Genomic DNA, 11,599 nt, shown 5'->3' on the forward strand with positions numbered 1-11,599 from the left:
CCCTTTCTAAATCAAGTTCAACAAATCGTCATTAAGAAACATTTATTAAAACCTGCAGATTAAAGCTGGGAATCTGTAGTATGAGTCCAAAGCAGCATGCATGCACAGTATTTACATGTATGTGAATGTGTTTAACCATTTGTACAGGTCTGTGTTTTGAGTGTAGCACCTGCATATGAATGAAACCCTCAGATTTCTTTGGATCAAACAGCAGAACAACTCTGGGGTTCCTGGGGTTCAGACTGGCAGCCGAGAGAGGCCCAGTCCAGGGCACAGGTGTGTGTACTCTGAGGAGAGGGTTGTGTGTGTGACTGGTGGTCGTGGTGGTGGTGTGTGTGTGTGTCGGGGGGGGAGTGAGCCTTTGGATGGTTGCCAGGTTCCCTAGCCAGCCCCCCACCTGGGCCTGGATTCCTCCAGTCAACAGCAGGGGTTTGCATGCAAGGAGGGAATCTGCAGAGAGAGGGTGCATTTTGCAAAAGAGACCAGATGTACTGTTGATATGAAAATGTATAGGCGGCCAGGATTGCAAACATTAAGGATATTGTTACGTTAAGTTGAGGGTTATGTACTGATATTCCTTTGATGCTGAGGGATAAATGCTAGAAAGTTCAGGGACTGAAATTTGTTTTTTCTTGACAGAATCTGACAATAAACACATATAAGTGTTGGTACTGTATACACATTGAACGAGCTTTGATGGGATCCAGCCTACATTTCTCAGGGCTGTAAAAAGACCCACTACTCAAAGAGGGATCTGCAGGACCTGGAATGCATGTTTGGCACAGTGCCCGAATTCAGGAAAACATCAAATGGCTGCTTCAAAGTGATCAGCCTTTCCGTCTTCTCATCACACTACCTGAGCTGTCGAGAATCCTGATCATTAGAAAATTAAACAAAGGACAAGAAACGCCTAGCAGCAATGTTGAGCTCTGCCCCGACAAGTACATTTCTGCTCCCCCAACACCAAACTGATCCCTGTTCCGTTTACTCTTACAGTTTTAGAAAAAGTAGTACAAAGTTACATATGAACACACCGAGGGGTATTGTATGGCAGTTGCACGTTGGGTTTTTCCCAAAGTGCTGCAGAGGAACATAAAAAAAAGGCCCGCAAAACACACCCATGGCAAAAAAAAGAGTTTTAAAAGGTGAAGCTGAAAGGTGCATTGTTTAAGGTATTCTTCAGGGAGCTGCGTCTAATAATCATGGGGTTTGGTAGGTTTATTTTATAAATAAGACTTCAAGGAGCTGTGTATTAATCACGGCCCATGTAACCCTGTCACACTTCCCCCCTGGTGGAAAAAACATCACTGCGGTCTGAAAGAGTTTTACCCCACCACGTCCGGCTCTCATGTCTCAGGACCCCCGATTCACCCCCCTGCCCCTGATGCTTATGTATACCCATGTAGATGTACATGCAAGAACACATAAACACATGCTTATACATTTAGTGCGTTCTCAGAGAGTAGCGAGTACATTAAACACAGGTAGTGCTGTTCTCAGAGGGCTGAGGGCTCAAGTGTTACCTAATGGCTGGATGTGTACTGCTGTGAAAGGAGCTTTGTAAGGATCCTCTTCAGCCGTCATAGGGCTTTGGTACTTACCTTGTAATACATGCCGTCATTTTTTTAGTCAGGGGGGATTTCTAAGTGGTTCACCTAATGTGGAACTGCATTGGTTTCCTATCAGAGCAACAGTTCTGCAGTGGAAGGATAAACACAGGCAGATTTCTCCACATTTCAACAAATAAAGCAATAACTGCTTTTCTTTTGTGTTTTTCCACTTTGCTGCCACCAAAGCATGTATCACGCTAAATTGAGGCCCTGTGACTTTGTTTATTGTTAAGCTATGACGTTTCCTCAGTGCTGCAGCCAGACATCTCAGCTCGGCCAGAGCCCGGCTTGCCACAGGCTCCACTGCTGGACAAGAGGCTCGCAATTATAGCTCACTTCAAAGATGCCAGTCAGTCAAAGACGGCATTCATGCATTCATTTTGGCAAATCCCCGTCCAATCCCCCTTTCTTGCCTCCTCACCTTTCCACCTCCCACCCCCTTGCCCTTCTTCCTCCTTTCCCACCAACCCTCAAGCTTGTTTAGATGAGCGATTAAGGAGAGAAACAAGTGCAGATAAAGTTTTGTTTGGCACGGATCACTATTGACACACAGTTTACTGAAATATCTCCCTGCATAGTTTTCCCATCACCTAAATATGGATGTGGTGGTTGTCGGCAAAGATGAGGGGAGGAGTGGGTCTCATGTGCCCAAACAGGAAGGCTTTAGTCCTGGGCACAGAGACCGTCCTCTGCCTCCTTGTCACCCCACCTCCTCCAGCTGATCCAAAAATAAAACCCAAAGAGAGGGGGCAGGAGGGCATGTTTCACCTCAGACCATCTGCTCCGCGCAAGCTATTAGATATTTAATTGACATGGTAAACTGATAGTTTGCGTTTATGTCAACAGAGCACTGTATCACCAAGCATTGATTTCTGCCCCCATATCCGACCCCCCCCGCCCTTCTCTTTAAAGCACAATCTTACAACTGACAACTTTAGATTAGTGTTTATTCACTGACCATTTCACTGATGAAATGATACTTCCTAAAAGTTGTTTTTTGCATGGGTCTTCAGAGTGACCCGTACATTTAAATAGAGCGGGACAGCTGGTATTACAGTACATGTTACTTGTTAGACGCTTTTATTCAAAGCAACTTACATACTCAATACTGTGGACAATCCCCACAGGAGCAATTTGGGGTGAAGTGTCTTGCCCAGGGACACAACGACATGCTGACTGCAGTGGGGTTTGAACCTGTGACCCCCCTGATCTGAACACCTACACACTACCCACTGTGCCACACGCCTCACCATTCTCTCCATATATTCCACTATATTAAAGCAGCATCATCTAGCGCATAAGTGCTCATATTTCACAAAATTCCAGTTGACTACCATCTGCTGGGTGATACATAGTGTTGTAAACGGTGATCCTGATCCAATCTAGGTTGGCAGTGATTGGCCCTGTAACTTCATGACAGTTTCAGTGACAAGTCTCAGCAGCCTTTGGTGTGAGATAAATGTGTTGTTTGCATGTGCTAAACACGTGTTCATTTGCTCATCTGTGTGTTTTTGGGGTTTGTGTAGGAACATTGAAGGGCATTGAGTGGTATGTGCAGAAGTGTCAGTAAATGTTTGTTGTTAATGCAAACCAGACACCTCAGCCCCACTGGGCCAGAGCTCCACGATCACACCCCCTGGAATCTGAAACCTGATACTGGAAGTTGGGCAGCCAGAGTGATTAGGGGGACCCACCACGCTGGTGGTGTTACAGTGTGGCTCAGGTGTCCCATTCGTCACAGCACAGACCGGCCCCAGCTCACACCAGCGTGGACCGACATCCCGGTTGTAGCACTGTCTCTTGGGCGGAGTCAGGGCGGCCTCTATAGGAGCCTGTATGGCTCCCATGGGTCCAACTTATCCATCCGTCTGCGCAGGGTCCTCTAACTCGTTAAAAAGCACAGACCTGTGGTACTAAATCATCTGTCTGTCACACACATCATACACACCTGGTGGGACTTGTATCCCAGTAGAACAATAACTGTCACATGAGGGGTATGGTGAGAGGTGCAATGAATATTCTAGGCTGGAGAGAGAGAGATCAAACCAGATAAAACACACACTTTGCCAAACACACATATACACACACACATACCATCTTGGTCTGACAGTGGAGGTTGTAACAGGTCAAAAAGACTGAGGACAAGAGGACAGAGATGATCACAGATGTACAGTTAATGTAAAGGTGATGCTGCTTACCTGGGAAGGAAGTTTTCCAAGAGCTATGCACTCACATTTCTGTGTGCACACAAACACATACTAAACCTCCCTCTGGGTGCTTGGCAGACCCCCCTTATTCTCAGTGTGATCGTGAAGTTCTCTTTTTTTATGTCCCTTATCCAGTGCGATAGCTGACAGCTTGCAAAAAGGGGCAGATTATAGCTGACACACACACACACACACACACACACACACACACACACACACACACACACACACACACACACACACACACACACACACACACACACACACACACACACACACACACACACAAATATAATCACAGTCTCATCTTCTTCTAACACTTTGGCTGGCATCCATGCATGGCTCAGGATGAGAATGGGCCTCAATTTATAGTTTGCCGCCCTTGACCCCACACTGTTTATATAGCGCGCAGTGATGTTTTGTCACAGCAGGTCTTGTTTTTATCACTTCTATTGTCTTCAGAGACTTTTAAATTGAGGAAGGGGGAAGTCATTTGTTAACAAAAACATCCCAGTTTCGTGAAAATAATGTACTGCACACTATTAATAGTCACACCAATGAAATAAAAGAATGCTTAATAAATGCAACTCCCAGGGGTCATTTCAGGTCACCTTTTGTTTTTTTGTGTCTCCATGAGGTTTTATTTTTTAATATTTTCTTGTGATTATTTATTTTACATTTCTTTGTGATTGTTTTGTGTCTCTTTAGCTCTTTGTAGTTGTTAAGATGCCCCTTGTTGTATTTTGTATGCCTTCTTGGGGTCATTTAGCCTCTTCATGTTTAAAGTCTGCTTTTGGTTATTTGTTGACTCTTGGTGGACGTTTTGGATGTCTTGTGGATGTTTTGTCCCTCTTGTGGGGTTTTAGATTTCCTTGTGTCATTTAAAGTCTATTTGTATTTTTCTGCGTCCCTCACAGCTCATTTACTAAAACATGGTAGATGAAAAATGTACTGTAAAATAAATGCCATAACATATCAAAGCTTTCGTTCTCTATAATATTGATAGCGTTTACTGGTGTTATTTTAGATATAATAATATTAATTATAATAACAATAATATGAATAATATATAAATACATGCTTCTATGAGGCCCTTCTTGGTTAAGAAGTAAACAAATGACTTTGGCTCTACAGCAGGTGACCTTTAACCCCCTCACACCCTCCCGTCACGGCCGTGCCTTAAGGCCGTATTGTTAATAGCTCTCTCCGCTGGTATGCAGAGAGCGTGAGCAGAACAGAGAGGATCCTGCAGACACAGCATGAAAATAACTGCATCAGGCCGAAACAACTATGGTGGTCCTGAAAAAGTTGGGGAGGGAGGGAAAAAGAGAGACACCAAACTACACGGGAGGACAGAAGTTATGTGGGAGGAAGACTGTCAGGTTGTCTGTGTCAACAATAAGGAAATAATTGGCCTCTGCAGCCGTGGGCTTCGTTGCAGCCGCCCGGGGGCCTACTGGGGTTGGGTGGGGCATGGCCCTGGCATTACACACAATTAGGCCAACAAGAGGGTCAAATAGGGAGGCAGGGGAGGTCCCAGCCCTGTCATTCATGAGAAGGATGTCTTTGTGCCCCAGGATAAGCCACGGCAAGGCCTGGGGCACAGGGAAAGGCCCTGAACTAGGCCTCTGTCTGAAGATGAAAGCTTTATGTGAGTGTGCTGCTGATCTGAAAACCGTCTGAAAATGCAAATGACAGAGGAGGAGTTGGACATGGGCAGGTTCATGGTAATTTGAGGACAGGTGCAGTGTACATACTGTAGTGTAAATTGGTGTTTGTTGAGCCAGTGGGCAAACAAACTGAAATCACTCGGAACCTCTTGTGGAATTTCCTAATATGTTTGTTCTTTAAAACCTTCCATCTTTCCTCAACTAATCACAGACATGTTCTCCCACGATACCTGAGAAATCCACTTAGTCCTACTCAACACGTTTCTGTGTCTGTGGGCAGGCTCTGGACAGTATCATAAGCCAGACGGCTGGGTGGAAGCCCACTAGCCCCTCTCTGACTTGACCCCCTCCTTGACCTCTCCCCAATGTGATAAACACTTCCAATCAATGGAGGAAACAGGGTGGAAGTGGACGGGGCCATGAACATGACCTCCTGGTTGGCTTCAAACGGACAGTGATTCTCTGTTTACACCAAATCCTCACCTTGTTCTTCTGATGGGTGAGCGCAGACAGAGATGGAGGAAGGTGAGCTAGTTCAAACCTGCAACGCTGCAAAATGTCCCCAAGCGTCTTTGGGTTTGAGAAAAGCACTATAAAAATACAATGTATTATTATTATTATTATTATTATTATGTTATTCAAGCTTTTCCTTTAAACATCTACCAGTTGGATGAGATAAATATATATTTTTTAAGTTTTTTGTATTTTTATTTTTGTGAAGACTTATATCTGTTTTTACATTTGTTGCCAGTGACTGTTCACATGTGTATAAACATATAAAGCCTAAATGCCTGTAAAAGCATCCAACACACAGATCCCTCAAGCATATTTTTACTTAACTCTTGTTCATTATTTTTCTTATTTCACAGACAATTAAAGAACTGTTTCTTGCACATACAAATGTAGATCACTAAACTAGCTTAATCTATCACTGGACCTTTTAGAACAGATATTATTAATGAAAGATACAAATGTGGAATGATCTCTTGATAGAATTATAAGAGAAATATATTCTTGACTTTTTTGAAACATGTATTTAGTTGCTAACTCATAACAGGTATTAATACTGTATGTTAGAGAAATCAAGCAGCAGAGGTAAATTATTTCCTGCAAATACATAGTCTGACAGTTTGTGAAAATAAATTGGCGTGTTGCGTAACACCGGTGTCCTTTATGACTGCATATACAGACCTGAAGACTCTTCATTGGCATCCATTCAGACCTTCACCATGTGTGAGGGCACAGAAACACACACATGCACATACACACACAGACCGCTATTTATTTTGTCGCCTCTGCAGTTAAAATGTTACAACTTTCTACATATATGCAAACAGTAGATCCAGCATCTCACATTCTCTCTTCAGAGAGAGCCCTCTCACGTTCCATATGAATGACTTCATGTAACGAGAGGAGAGAGTTACTGATCTTGCATGTCCTGCTCTTCTTGCACATCTTTTCTACAAAAGGTACAACAATCTAACAGACAATTCTTTTTTACTAACCCCCTTTGAGCCAGTTAGGCTGTGTGTAACAATATCTGCCAAAGACCATTTGTGAGTTTAACAGCCTGTTTTGGTCCACAGGATTGCTCCCCCATGTAACTCTATCTGTGGGAATAAATGCCGCATTTCTTTAACTCTGCAGTACCTCCACCCACTAGACTACATTTTTCTCCCAGCAGCACCATGCTCTCCCCTAGCGGATGGACACACATACAGTAATGTCACATGCGTCCCTGTAGGAATTCACGACTGGATGAAACAAAATATATGTCAAAGCTCTCCGTTTACTGAGGCCCTCGCTGCTTCCTCTTACAGTTAAGGACATGATCAAACAAGACCGGACAGGGAAGTGGGATAGCATTTAAGTGTATGCTAGTTGGGGGCAGTCAAAGTGTGTTTCCCTGGGGATGAGAAGGGGATGGGGGATTGTATCTGTGTCTCTGATCCACCCTTCTGGCCCCCGGGGAGCAGGCAGGGCTGCTGCTGAGACCGAGTATGGCTCAAGTTTTGTCAACGGGCATCAATCTCTCTTGTCTGTCAGCCCTAAAACTCGTAACCCCTGACCCTACCCCACCCTCTCATGGCCTGGGTTACAAAGCTTCCCGGATGGGGATTGGTTGTCAGGGAGGTCCAGCTGAGAGACAGTGGAGACAGTAATCTGGCCTGTGATGCCACTGTGTCTCAAAGCGACGCAGCTCCTTTTTGCTCTGGCCTGAACTTAACTCAAATATATGTTGGATCTGTTTTGCTCCCCTTTCCTCTATCTTCTCCCATGTTGTTCCTTATCATGTTTTTTTTTTGCCACTTTACTGATAATTACGTATCCTCTTTTACTATCTGCTATCTCTCGGTCATATCAATCCATTTCCACCTCCCTCTCTCTTCAAGTTACAAAGTGTCTTCATCCATCTCTCTTCTGGTGACTGAACAGTCTGTCAGTGAGTTACCTCTGGAGTGAAGGATGGTGGTGTCATTGAACAAAGAGGCTCACTTGTTCTCAACACATGCGCTGAGTCTGGTTTAAGAGCTCGGAGTCTGGGATCCTGGAGTCGGGTCTGTGATGTGTGTGTGTGTGTGTGTGTGTGTGTGTGTGTGTGTGTGTGTGTGTGTGTGTGTGTGTGTGTGTGTGTGTGTGTGGGATAAAGATATGGTGGGAGAAACTGTAGAGAGAACATGACAAACCACTTGTGGCGTGGTTGTCTCATTGCATCTCCCTGAACCATTAATCCTCCCATGCAGGGCCCTGCTTGGCTGCTGTCAAAGTGCCCTGTCGGTGCATGGCCGAGGTCAACAATTCATGGAGTATACCTGCTGCATTCATCTTTTTTAAGCCAGGAGACAGTGCCGTTTTTATGGGGGTGGGGTATGAGGGCAAACAGAAGGCAGGTAGGGGTTATTGGGGTGAGGGGTGGGGGGTCTTGAGGTATTCCAGCTGTAGCGTTCCAAAAAACACTCCCCTTTATCTTTGTCACCCCCTGCCTCCCCTCTCAACATCTCCCCCCATCACTCAGTGTCCCTTGTCCATCAGCGTCCTGCAGGTTTCTGATTAAAGAGAATATCTCTTTAATGCCTCCAACAAGCAACCCCCCTCTCGTACTCTTTTACCCTCTTACTCCATCTTCTTCTGTCCACTCTTTCATACGTCCTCCCCTCCCGTGTGAGGAGGCCTGGCTCACTTCCATCAGCTTGTCTTTGGAATCTGCGAGCTGAGCCTTGGTATGCGCCCGGCGTGCTCAAACTAAATGCTTTTCCATTCTTTTTTATTTATTTTCTCTCTTTATCCCCCCTCGGATTTAGGAACTCTTGTCTTGAACATTACTTTCCCACGAAACAGGTGGCAAGCTACGGTAGTCAAGTGGGCCGTGCCTGGATTGAGTGTTTAGTTTACTGTCTGAAAGAAAAAGGAAAATAAACCAGCTTTATTTTTCTTTTGTTTTTATCTACAGCTCTTCTGTTCTCAAGTAACATTTCAACCAAGACCCACAGTCAGCTCTTCCCTGTGTTTGCCATTAAAATCAGGACAATACACCTGGTTAACACAACCCTTTGTCCCTAATGCCCAATGATTAGTGAGATGCAGCTGACATCGGCGCCACCATGGCACTTAACAAAATAATTAAATCAAAGGCAGGGTGAATCTGTATGATGTTGCTTTCGCTCACGAACAGCTCTCTGAAGCAGGAGGCCCTACCCTCATACTTGGACCCTCAATCGTCATCAAATCATCAGTGGCAGCTTTGATGCTCCATTCAGTTGATGGCCCATTGTTGCTGCTCCCCATTCACCAGCACCTGGGCAGGCTGGCACAGTGAAACCTTTCTGCCGTGTTATCAAAACAAACATGTGACCCTATTCAGGGGTGATTTGAGAGACTGCGTTTAAGAGAGCAGTAAAGTGAGTATAGAGGGAAAGTCAGGACAATGTTTTACTGAGGTATTAAATCAAGTGAAGAGTAGGGTAATTTTCATATAGACTTCTATAAAAACTGACTTTTTCTTTCCAACCACTGGAGTTTCCCCCTGCTGACCATAAAGAAGGTTGCAGGTTTAATGTACTTCAACTTTGACTTCACTTTGCAGACCCAAAGGTTGCCCCCTGGTTTGGACAGAGTAAAATCGTGAAACTGTACGGCTAAGACTAGGAAGGTGAATTACCAATGGTTTAAATGTTCAAGTGTTCATATAACAAGTACAAACTGGAAAATGTTCAGATCTTATCCTTTTAATTTATGTCATCCAAACAACAGTAACCTTTGTCACCACGTTCTAATCCTTAACCCCAAAGCAAAGCAACACAATTGGACACACATTTGCAGAGACCTACATGCATACAGCTCTAACATGAACAGATACAGATGGGAAATGCAGACCTGAGTATACTGTAGTGGTTGTGGAGCACTTCACAGCTGAGCAGGGTAGCCGTGGGCATCAGCGGGCAAGACATCCTGGCACCATCACCTTGAGTGCAGCCAAGCCTGTTCTTGTCAGCTGTGTGAATGTAGTCTCAGACAGCTGCCAATGTGTCCCCTGGGTGCCTCCTCACCTCTGTGGCCATGGGTGGGGGTGGCGAGGGGGACAGAGTCCTCCTTCATCACCTCAATGTGGCAACGGGACCAGCGCCCAGAGTGGCAATGCCCGGCCAAGTCCATACCCAGCTGAGCCACAGCACTGGGCAGAGAGGCTAGGGGGATCTGGACCCACTGGATACAGTAAAACTGACAGAATATGACTCTCCTTGAGCTAAACCAGCATGAGTAAATACGTGGAGATCTATGAAAAGGTGTGTGCTGCTTGACAAAACACACAGGCAAGTGTCCCTGCATGCCCGTGCCTACACATCATATTCCAGCTTCCCCTACATTTATTTTGGCCTGGAAAATTGCTGTTTGGAAATGATAACAACAATAATGGAGGCTTTGCTGTTTGCTCTTATGTTGGTCTTTCTGAAAATAGGGTATGAGAGTGAGATGTGGAGAGGAGCAGAGACAAGGCTAGTGGTTCAACTTGGTGTCTTTGATGCACCGTTGTTCCACTGGCCGCCCTCTCCTCTCTATGTAGCCCCGCGGTTTGGCCTTGGCACCACGACCCTCTTCACAGCCCTCTGGTCCAACTCTACCACCGCAGGCGTACTTCTTTAGCACTTGTCAATATTAGTTTAGGATTATTTCTAGAAGTCCAGAAGGGTAAAATCCTTTTAGAGATTACAGTGCTGACACAAAATAATGACGAAGAATCTGAGGAACTGTGGAAGAACCATTAATGAATATTTATTATTTGCATAAGAGACACAGATGATTTAACTCAGGAATACTGTGGGCAGCTAAATTTGGGTAAAGCCACAAAGTGTCCTGGGTAACCTCAGACCAGAATAGCCTGCGATGGAGACAGGAATCACAGTGGTGTGTTAGGCTCCTTTGCTTACAGATGAAGATGGGATAAAAACAGAGTGAATAGAAGTCCTTCCAACGGGATGATCCCCGATAAAAGGCTTCATGTGTGGGTCAGCATTCGCCATTTAGCATCTCTTTTTCTGGAGAGAATGAACTGGGAGGCAACTGGGTGGTCCGGTCACTCAAAAGTGTGTAAAGCCAAACGATTTTACTCATTCCATTCGTGCTATTTAATAGCAGAAGACAGATGTAAAGGTAAGGGGGTGTAAAAATATGCTGTGTTCAAAAGGATGAGCTATATTTCCATGATCTCTGAATGATTCCCAGGTGGGATGTACTCCTGGCAGGACTCAGACTTGAGCAAGAGTTTCTGATTGTTTGAAGCCTTCAGCGATTAGTCACGCAGTTCTTAAATATGCTTGATGCATTACAGCCATGAAGTTTTTATTGGGAATCTGTGCTTTTTTAACTTGACTAGATGAGGCTATTCACTACTTCCTCATCCAGAATGGGTTGGATTGGATTAGACTGGGGCTCACCAAAGTAATTAAGACTGAAATAAGGCCCTTTAGCAAAAGAACTACTTCAGCTCACAGATATGTGATCCCTTAAGAGTGTAATAGTTCCTGTAGTTTCTAAAGCAATACTGTTTTACCTGCAGTGAAGGGGATTTCCCATTCGGCTTATGTGTGTGTGTGTGTGTGTGTGTGTGTGTGTG

Source organism: Notothenia coriiceps, unplaced genomic scaffold, assembly GCF_000735185.1.
Source record: "Notothenia coriiceps isolate Sejong01 unplaced genomic scaffold, NC01 NC01_scaffold00009970, whole genome shotgun sequence".
Taxonomy (NCBI): domain Eukaryota; kingdom Metazoa; phylum Chordata; class Actinopteri; order Perciformes; family Nototheniidae; genus Notothenia; species Notothenia coriiceps.